Source organism: Teleopsis dalmanni, chromosome 1 (genome assembly GCF_002237135.1).
Source record: "Teleopsis dalmanni isolate 2A chromosome 1, ASM223713v2, whole genome shotgun sequence".
NCBI classification, from domain to species: Eukaryota; Metazoa; Arthropoda; class Insecta; order Diptera; family Diopsidae; genus Teleopsis; species Teleopsis dalmanni.
In genome coordinates, this window is record NC_051846.1 from 49,187,692 (window position 1) to 49,199,567 (window position 11,876).

Sequence of the window (11,876 nt, forward strand, 5' to 3'; positions counted from 1 at the left end):
AATTTAAGTCATGAACTTCTAAATTTAGTCTATATATTGTATTACATAACAACATGACAAATCAATAAAAATAAAATTAGATAATAACCATAAAGTCCTAATCTGTGAAAAATTAAAGGCGCTTGTCACTTCAGCCAATACAAATATAGATATCTTCAGACATTACCTACCACAAATTGTTGCCATAAATTATATTCCGACTTTTGCTTTGTTCCCAAAAAGAAAATTCAAGTTGAGTGAGAAGAAGTCAATTGTGCTTGTCCATAAGAGTTTGGACAAGACCACAAAAGTACAAGTGAACTAGGGAACGTGACCTGAATGGGGAACTCAGAAAACGAGTAAACGAAAAAATTCGAGTAGTGCCGACATCGATGTTGGGTGAAGTCGATGCGTGTGAAGTTAACTAAAGTGTGTTCAGTCGCTGTCCGGGCACGCAAAAATGCAAATTGTACGAAGACGCACGTTTGAGTTTTGTGCATGCGCGACAGTCATACTGAGTGGATTGTGCAAAATATAAATAAATATATCACAGCTTATAGGAGTACATCAAAAGCCTAAAGAAATTACTTGACATCCGCTTTATAAATACAACAACGAGTAAGGAAGTCCATTTCATTAAAGTGACAGACATCAGAGTGTAAACAATAATTCGTGCGGTTCCAAGTAGTACCAGAGGTTGGATTAACAATATCAATTTTATACGAAATTAAAAGTGCGAAGTAATACGGTGTGTATTTAGTATTGAAATCTTTTCGTAATGAAAGCGAAAGTTTTTAGTTTAATAATTGTAGTAGCATTGCTACTAGTAAACGGTAGTGAAACGCTAAAAATAAAAAAAATTAATGACAAAAAATCGATAGCAACAATATTCAATACTAAAGAAGAGGATAGATCAACAGTAGATAGCGAAACTGACAAAGAAGTACATAAACGTGGAATATTTCATCATGGTGGACTATTAAGTGCACAAAGTAGTTTCTGGCCAAAGACTTATGCTTCACATTATGGATACAGTTTAAATTTACCAAGTTCTACTTCATTTGCTAATATCGCAGCGCCAAGTTTTGCTACTGCACATGCACCAGCAGTGCTAAAGTATCCAAGTGGTCTGCACTTCAAGTCCTTTGCAGCACCTGCGCTAGCTGGAGTTAGTGGGTTTGGTGCTGTTAACACTCTTGGAGCTATAGGTGCTGTGCCAGCAGCAGCCGTTCCTACACATACTGCCGCACCATACATTTTACGTCCTGGTGGAGCTGTTGTTTCTTCGTACAATGTTAATTATCCACAGGCATATCGTAAGCCAGCAGTAATTGTGCAACAAGTGAATCCTGTTGCACATGTACCAGTACAACCAATACAACCAGTGCAACATATACAGCCACTGCAACATATTCAGCCAGTGCAACATATACAGCCAGTGCAACCAGTGCAACATATTCAACCAGTGCAATCAGTGCAACATATACAGCCAGTTCATCATATACAACCAGTTCAACATGTTCTACAGGTACAATCTACTCATATCATAATATATATATATATAAATATATATATATTTATATATATATGTGTTTCGCACATTTTATTTTTTTTTTATAGACAACATTTGTGCAGCCAAATCCAGTAGCTGCACTTCCCACACTGCCAGCACTTCCAGCTGTACCTGCACTGCCATCCATACCTGCACAACCGGCATTACCAGCCATCCCAGCCATTCCAGCAATACCAGCACAACCGGCATTACCAGCTGTACCGGCAGATTTCCCATCGATACCAGCTTTCCCAGCACAGCCGGCCATTCCGTCTTTTCCCTCCCTACCATCAATTCCCGCAATTCCTTCTTTCCCAGCACAACCAGCTGCTCCAGCTTTCCCTGCAATACCCACCTTTCCAAACCAACCTTCTTTTCCAGTGATCCCATCCATACCAACCGTACAAACTTTACCACGTCCACAACGTCCACCAACATTTATTACAATTCCTATACAGCCATCGTTTAGTTTAGTGCCAGGTCTTGTGCCTTTACCTGATACACCAGCAGTCACTCCACCAGATACTGGTAGTGCGGAAGCTGCTCCACAAATACCTGTTTCTCCCACAGTACCAGCACCTTTACCATCACCAGTTCCCGAACCAGATATACCTGCCGTACAACCAACAGAACAACCTTGGAAACCAATCTTATATAATCCACCCACTCAGGGCACACCAGTCAATGCCAATCGTCCTTCCATAACTCTGCTGCCACCATATGGTAGTTCACCTGCCGAAGGTAAGTTGAAATGTTTTATTTCGGATAATTGTATCTCAATATATCTTTGTAATATTTCAAATTTTTTTTAGGTTACTTGCCACCGTCTGCTCCGTCTGCTCAATTGCAACAAAGCGGTAATGGAATATTTGAGCATTTAAGCGATTCTGAAATAGCGCATATCTTTGCTGAGGCCAACCTTGCTCTACAACAACAGCAGAGTCAACATCATCATCATCATGCTGCTTATCATCATCATAATTATTAAGGAATCGACATGTCTGGAGAATAATTGGATCATCAGAATAATATGTGTCCATATGATCATTGGACCATATTTATTATGATAAAAAATAATTTACTTTTAGATGTTTAGCTATAAAGTTTTCTTAGGTAATACATTCTGCAATTTATTTATTATAGAGTTTACTTCATACATATAAAAATTTTATTAAATAATAATGATGTATTAAAAGAAAAAATAATTTAATTAAATACGAATTTAATCTGAATCACTTCAATAATTTATATAACTTTATTGATAAAGAAAATTAATAATGAAAGAGTTATAACGTTTGTGGTATTAATCACGTTTAATATATTCTATAACCAGATCGTCTGATTGTTACGTGCTGCTAAAAAATTCCTTCTATTTCTATTTAGATTTTTTATATAACAGATTATATGTATATCTCTTTTTTCTCGAATTTCTTTCATAAAGAATATTTAATAGAATTTAAGTTCTATTGAGAGATTTTTATTATTCATGGATATGTTCAAAAAATTGTTTGTTTTTTGAATATAGTTAATATAACACAAATACTCCTTTTCAATCCTGAATAAAAAACTAATAGATTTACATACAAATTACATCAGTTAAAAACAAGGTCATTCACAAAAATGATTAACATATTGACGGATCTTAAATCTTCTCTATTCGGTGCAATTCCTTATAATCCTTTGATTGTTTATCCTGTCTTATGAGAACGTGTACTTCGTGAAATCATTTTTGGTCAACATCTTCATTGCACACCTTATCATATAATGCATATGCAAGGAGTGATTTCATTACTTCGGTGTACAAATAATTTTAGTAAATTGCTATATCCGAAAATTTTGAGTGGCATCAGATACATTATTTAGGCAATGATTAGCAAAGCCAATCGATAAATAAAACTTAAAACGAAAGTATAGGTGGTTTGACCACACTCTACGCAAACCCTACAGTAAAATCGCACATGTTGCTCTAAAATGGAATCTCAGAAGAAATTGCGACCGACCTAACACTACATGAAGAAGGACAATTTTTCAGTGAACTAAGAGCAATAGTGCGTGATAGGAAAAGTTGGAAATCTTTTGTGATTAGACTAAGTTCTTGAATTCTATACAAGAGTCGAATATTTGTATTTTTATTTTTAATACCCGCTTCAATGATCGCTTGAACCCAATACTGGATTTCCGATCTCTATACTCTGAATTTGGCAGCTCACTCACAGTTTTTGTTATTTGTCTTCCTGGGTATTCGAATTGATATACCTTCTCATTGTCTCATTGTTTAGTAAGATTTTATTGGCATTGTGGATAACATATATATTGTATTCAATTTTCAACAGTTTGTTATTGAACCCTATTTCATTAGATACAATCGGTTAATATTTATTAAATAAAAATAATTTTTCAAACTTAAAATTACCTCAACAGGTTATTAAACATTATATTTTATAAAATATTTAAAATCACACCCTCGAAAAGTGTCTCCTGTGTGTAATATTTTCAGAGCATAAAATTTAATTATTTCCGCCTTTTTAACTATTTCGTGCATCATTAAAAGGACCATAATTTCGTAGTCATTAATTTTAATAATTGCACTCTTATCCTGTAAATTTTATGTACAAAATAAGCAATTTGCTGTGCAATCATCTGCAGTCATTATCAAAAAAGTAACATTAAAAATATCGACGAACTCATTACAATCAAACGATATCAACATTAATAAATATGGAAGAGTAACCGCCTTGTTAAAATACTCTTATACCGTTCATACAATAAAGGGTGTGTTGAATTTGTTAAGAAGTTTGTAACGTAATGAAGGAGGCATCAGAGACTATATAAATTATATGTATAATAATAAGTAACTCATTACAATGAAACGATATCAACATTAATAAATATGGAAGAGTAACCGTCTTGTTAAAATATGTATACTCTTATATCGTTCATACAATAAAGGGTGTGTTGAATTTGTTAAGAAGTTTGTAACGTAATGAAGGAGGCGTCAGAAACTATATAAATAATCTGTAACCTAATCAAAATATTAAGATAAATGAAGGACCGATTGTTTTCTGTGCATTAGTCTACCTGTTCATTTGATGAACTGTATAGAAATCGGAAATTTTTTTTTATACACTGTGATATATAGCGTAGTCATATAAGAGCTGTATATTTTAAACTTTTGAATATATTAATTTTAATTATTTACGAAACCTTGATCGGTAGAAATGATTTCTCCATTAAATAATTGATTTCCATTATTCTGCAAAATTTAATTGGATTATATACTTCCATTTGATCCATTTTTTTATTACTTTACGAATAGGTAACTTTGTAGATTACTTGACTATAACTTTCAGAATAGATACGTAATTTTTATAACAAAATTAAATAATTCTCTTACTATGTAGAACTATGCATCTTGCTATAATAACTTACTTAATAATGCCAATTTTAGAGGGAATCCAGAAAACAAAAAAATGGGCAATGTAACTTCAAAAAAATATATAGCATTTAGTCAGTTGGGTTAGCTAGTTTTTATTTGACAGCAGACAACCTAGTAAATTTCAAAGAAAATGGAATGAAATATTATTCTCATTAAGCACTATTTTTTTGCATAAAAAAACAATAACCAAGACCAAGAAAAGGATTAATGACTGTTATGGGTACACTGCACTATTAATTTCAATGCTTGAGAAATGATTCACTGAATTATTTTGATACCAGCACAAATGAAGCTGAACGTTCTTGTAAAGCAAAAGAGGTCATCACGAGAAAAATTTTATATTAAATCCATGGTATAGTACTAGACGATGAATGAGTGAAAGTCCGAGAGATTGCTAAAACTGTAGGCATTTCAATTGAAACAGTGTATACATTTTATATGTGATACAAATACATATGTGATAAAAAAGTTTTAAATATAGTTAAAAAAAATTAAGAAAGTACTACATTAGGTTAGGTTATACCCGTAGTCCCTAGTGGAACCACTTAGGCCTATTAGTCCATTGTGTTAGCGTATATAGAGGAAAGACTCGGAGTTTAAAACCATCTAGAACCTTTGACGAAGCTCAAAATTCTGTTAAGTGTGAGTTTTTGTGATTGATCAAGATTCTCAAAAAAGAGGGTTCCTAAAGCGTTGAGTCGCCGTCGTGCATGTGCTGGCCAAACACAGAGTAGAAGACAGACACTATCATCTTCTTTCCCACAGTTGCAACAGGTGCGATTGAAAGAGTGATTCAATCTTCTGGAATGGTTCCCCAAATTGCAGTGACCTCTAAGTAAATCTACCATAAGACTGATATCTCTACGGGGCATCTCAATAAGAATGTTGGATTTCTTTTTATTGGAAAATGGTCAGATAACAAACAGATGCCTACATATTGTTGAGTCTTCCCATCAATTATTGAAAGTTTCAGCACGAAAAGAACTCAGTAACAAAAGTAAGCACTATATTTGTGTAATTTGTAAGCTGTGTGACAGACATTCAGATTTCGGTGAAGCTCAACATAATTTTTTCTGTTCTTTTTTGGGTTTTAAGAAAACAACAATATGAGACTTTTATAACATCAAAAAGGAATAACTAATTAAAAATTATTGCTGTAATATTTTAGCTTATTTACTAAAAAATTTGCTTAAAATGATTTATTTATTTATTTTAGTAATTATTATTTAAACATTTTTTTTTTTATTGCAATGTTATTTTTATATAGAAGATATATATTAGTATAGGCAAAATAATATAATTTATTATCACCAAATTTCACACAAAAAATTCTGTCATTAATCGGAAAGAATTTATTCGTTTTTTTCGTAAAATTGTGAAGTATGTTCCTTTAAGGAGTAAAAAATAAAGTTTTTTTTTTGTATTAATATTTAAAATTCCTTAAAATTAATTGAAAATATTTGTATTTGATAATATATTTCCGTTTTCGATAGGAATTAAGTTTAAATATTTAAATTCAAGTATCATTAATTGTTTTTAATATTTGAATTTGGCATTTGATATTTCTTGGTATTTGTACTTGTAGTTTAATCTTAAAGTTTTTAATTAGTTTCATTTATTTATCACCGAGTATATAATAATATTTAAATATTTAAAAAATTATAATTTTATTTAAAGAGATTATACAAGGGGAGGCTTAGAATGCTTACACCAAAAACTCATATATGGTATAAACGTTAATGTTTATAACGTCTTTATGTGTCTTCTTGATGATTCTAGTCATTTGAATTAATAATAGACGCTATACTTAAGAACAAATATTTATCGATGTGATTGTTACGTGATTAAAATTGATTTCAATCACAAATGCAAATCTCACATACAAATTGTCATAAGTCAATAAAGATTCAATTACGAACATAACTAGTTGCTTGATGACAAAGTTCAAATGATTTCATTTTTATAAGAAATAGCATCTTGTCATTTGGATGTTATAATTTAATAGTTCCAATCAGCTTTAAGCATATAATACTTTCTAGAGTTTATAAAGTTTATTAAGCTTGAATATTTGCATTTCTTGTTTAATAAATCTATCGAAATTCCAGAGACATCGGAGACTATTTGGAAGTTGTTTTCAATTATTTATTTATATTTTTATATATTTATTAAAATTTTTTATGAGAAGGTTTTTGAAAAGTAGTGAGTTACAACAACAAAAATTCATTTTTATATTATTTTTTAATTAATTGAATTTTTGGCTGACCGTACGACTGTTTTGAGTATTGCCAAATACCCATCATCAGTGGTCTTGGAATTATTTCTTATATTTAATTATTCGTAAATAATTTTTTTAGACTGTAAGTACCAGGAATCGAACACGTGCCCTACCAAAATTTTTTATATATTTATTAAGATTTAATTAAATTTATTTGCGAAAAAATGATTGCCCAATGATTTATAATTATAGTTAAATATATATTATATTACATATGACATGATTTGAATTTAAAAAATGGAAATCTGATATGATTGACCAAAAAACAAAGCACGAAAAAGTACTATAAAATAATAAAAACCTGATTTTATTTTAATATTCATTATTATGAACTTATGCGTAAGCAAGACATTAATTTATGCAGATTTCTGATATAACATATATTATAAAATGATCCAAAACAAATGATTTTATTAATTTTCGGTACAATATATCACAAACTCTAAATGAGTTTTGAATATATGGTACACTTACTATATAAATGATTTTCATTTAAGCTTAATAGGATGATCTTATAGATACACCCTGAGCAATTTGTCTCCATTATAGTTAATTTTTCTTCATTTATCATAATTTGTTTCGTCAAAATAGCTCACAAATATTAACATCACTGAAGAATTTTCCTTTATTTATATATAAACATACAATAAGTTTATTGTTATATATAACAATAATATAATATTTATTATATGTAGGTATACTCTTACTCCTGAGGGTAAACAATACACGTTTTTCGAAAAGTTATTAACCAAGAAAAAATACTTTTTATCTTATAAGACTAAATGAATATTTTTTCCCTCATGATAATCAGATTTTCAAAATTCTTTCCTTCATTATTACCGCATTTTTATATTTTTTGATGAACACTTGTTCCAAAATCGATATTTAAACTAAGCATTATTCCTCACCTCTTCCTTAGTACTTCAGTGCTTACGCATTCTTTGTGAAATTCCAGCTATGCTGATGTTATACTGTTTAACCCTTTCAAATTTATAGGTAATTTTCTATAATAAAATAAATATTTTGGAGGATGTGCGTAACGTAGCAGGTTACATTAAAAATGATTTAGAACATGATGAGCACTTTATGTTACATGACTTTCAATATTCCCTTTAACAAATTCTTATAAATTCCTTTATTCTATTTACGTAGGTAATAAAAAAGTTAAGTAATTTTTAACAAATTTAAGAGCAAAGAAAAAAAAATAAATTTATGCTCTTATATTTTCTCACAGGCAAAATGCTTAGAATTAATAATGTTACTCATACGCACTGTAGACCGTAAAGCGTTTAAATGAATGCATATTTTAAAATTTTATTTTAAATAATTTCGGTAATAATTTATTCAGTGATTTTTTTATATTGATTAAAAAATTAAAGTATTATATAAAACTCTTTTTGTTATTAAATTATTATATCTAATATTTATTAATACTTACTTACTTAGTTGGCCATTACAGACGTGTGTCGTCCTTGGCCGCGTCGAGTAGCCTCCGCCAGTCAGCCCGATTAGTTGCTTTCTGACGTCAGTTGGTAGTACCGAGCGCCCCCAAATCGTTGGTCACCTGGTCCTTCCACCGAAGATGCGGACGTCCTCTACCGCGTTTTCCACCTGCGGGTACCGAGTCAAATACCTTTCTAGCTGGAGCACTTTCTTCCATTCGCACGACATGACCAAGCCAGCGTAGCCGCTGAATTTTTATGCGCTTAACTATGTTAATGTCGCGGTATAGCTCATACAGCTCATCGTTCCATCTAATTCGATACTCGTCGCCAACGCGTAAGGGATCATAGATCTTTCGAAGAATTTTTCTCTCGAATGCTCCTAACGCCTTCTCATTACTGTTGGTAATTGTCCAAGCTTCTGCACCATACAGCAGGACAGGCATGATAACGGATTTGTGAGCGTGATTTTTGTTTGTCGAGAGAGGGCTTTATTTCTCAATTGCTTACTTAGCCCGAAGTAACATTTGTTGGCAAGAGTAATTATTCGTTGAATCTCTAGGTTGACGTCATTTTTGGTGTTTAAGCTGGTTCCTAAATAAACAAAGTCTTTCACAACTTCGAACTTATAATTGTCAACAGTAACGTAGGTCCCAAGACGCTCAGGAGATTTGTTTGTTGACAGAAAGTACTTTGTTTTGTCCTCATTTACCACAAGACCCATTTGCTTTGCTTGTTTTTCTAAGTTGGAAAATGCCGCACTGACGACGCGAGTGTTCAGACTAATGATATCAATATCGTCGGCATACGCAAGCAGCATTACACTTTTGTAGAATATTGTGCCAGTACGGTTTAAATCTGCTGCTTGAATTATCGTTTCCAACATTAGGTTAAAGTAGTCACACGACAAGGAGTCACCCTGTCTGAAACCTCGTTTGGTATCAAACGGCTCGGAGAGGTATCAACGTCATTTTACATAGCCGTAAAAGTTTTGCTGGGATACCAAATTCAGACATAGCGGCATAGAGTGTACTTCTAGTAGTAGTGTCAAAAGCAGCTTTGAAGTCGACAAATAGGTGGTGTGTGTCGATTTGTTTTTCTTGAGTCTTCTCCAGGATTTGACGCACTGTCTGGTCTAGAGTGGATTTGCCAGGTCTGAAGCCACACTGATAAGGTCCAATCAGTTGGTTGACGATTGGCTTTAATCTTTCACATAGTACGTTTGACAGAACCTTATATGCGATATTTAAAAGACTGATCCCGCGGTAGTTGGCGCAGTTTGCAGGATCACCTTTTTTGTGGATTGGGCAAAGCACACTTAAATTCCAATTGTTGGGCATGCATTCATCCGACTAAATGTTGCGAATTAGCTGTAGCATGCATTTTGATAGCTCTTCGCCACCAGCTTTAAACAGCTCAGCCGGTAAACCATCGGCGCCTGCAGCTTTGTTGTTTTTGAGCCGCGTTATAGCTGTTTTAACTTCATTATGATCGGGAGGCGGGACGATTATTTCATCGTCAACGATTGAAAATTCGGGATCATCTTCGCTTTCAGTCACATTGCTACTACCGCCATTTAGTAGTTTCGAGAAGTGATCCCTCCAAATATTAAGCATGCTTTGGACATCTATCATCAGATTACCGTTTTCATCTTTGTAGGAATTAGCTCCGGGTTTATAACCATAATTTTTTGATAGAATTTTCGAGCCATATTCCTGTCGCCCAGCTTCTCAAGCTCTTCGTACTCACGTCTTTCTGTTTCCTTCTTTTTTCGCCTGAAAAGACGTTTCTCTTCCCTTCTCTTTTGCCGATATCGCTCTTTAACAGCGCGCGTCGCAACTGACCGCAGGGTGGCTTGATATGCTGCGTCTTTCTCTGCGGTAGCATTGCGACACTCTTGGTCGTACCAGCTGTTTCTTTGTATACGGTGATAGCCGATCACCTCTTCTGCAGCGGTACGCATAGAGTTGGAGATGTGGTTCCATTGCGCGCATATATCGGCTTCTTCAGATGAATTTTCCAGATATTGGGAGAGTCGAGTAGCGAAGTCATTAGCTGTCTGTTGTGATTGCAGCTTTTCGACGTCTAGCTTTCGCTGTGCTTGTTCACGTACCTTTTTCATCGCACATAAACGTGTGCGGATCTTGGCTGCAACAAGGTAATGATCCGAGTCGATGTTGGCTCCACGGATAGTACGTACATCCAAGACACTGGAAGCATGCCTTCTGTCTATCACAACGTGATCAATTTGAGATCTTGTGTTTTGATCAGGTGACAGCCATGTTGCCTTATGTATGTTGAGATGCTGGAATCTGGTACTACTAACCACCATGTTTCTAGCCGCGGCGAAATCAATCAGCCTTCTTCCATTATCAGAAGTTTTCGTGTGAAGGCTGAACTTTCCGACAGTAGCACCAAAGATACCTTCTGCGTTGAAGTCTCCAACAACGATTTTGATGTCATGATGGGGACAGCGTTCATATGCTTGTTCAAGCTGTTCATAGAAAATTTCCTTGGTGTCGTCATCTTTATCTTCCGTCGGGGCATGCGCACATATTAGAGTGATAAAGAAAAATTTTGCCTTAATCCGGATTTTTGCGAGCCTTTCGTTTATTGGTGTAAACGTTGAGACCAAATTTCTCAGCTTTTGGCCTACCGCAAATCCGACTCCAAACTCGTGCTTTGTTGCATGGCAGCTGTAGTAGATGTCACAATGATCTCGTTTAGAGCATCCTTGTCCCGTCCATCGCATTTCCTGGAGAGCGGTAATGTCAGCCTTATATTCCTTGAGGACATTAACCAGCTGTATAGATGCACCTTCTTTGTAAAGAGTTCGGACATTTCAGGTGCATATTTTTAAATCGTGTTCCTTAATATGTTTGCGTTTGTCGTCATCAGTAGATCGTTTCCTTATCCGAGGCTGCCTCTTCGTTTGCATTGAAAGAATTTTTTAAATGGTGGGTTCCAAGCCCGACGCATAACCTCATATATCCCTGAGGTGGATTTCGCTGCACACATTAGTTCACTACGCACGGATGATTGTAGCTATCCAGAGGAACCACGTGGAGGCTGTGTGTCAACTTGGAGAGAACACTGACAAGGATCGCGCTGGCATTTACCATGTTAAATCCAATCAGACACTTTACCTTGTATGTTCAATCCCATCAATCCCACATTACATATGATTATTAA

At 34.0% G+C, this 11,876-nt stretch overlaps 1 pseudogene; it reads left to right on the forward strand.

Moving 5' to 3' along the window:
• The first annotated feature begins 757 nt into the window (after positions 1–757).
• Positions 758–2,519, forward strand: LOC119680865 (annotated as a pseudogene).
• The last annotated feature ends 9,357 nt before the right edge of the window (positions 2,520–11,876 follow it).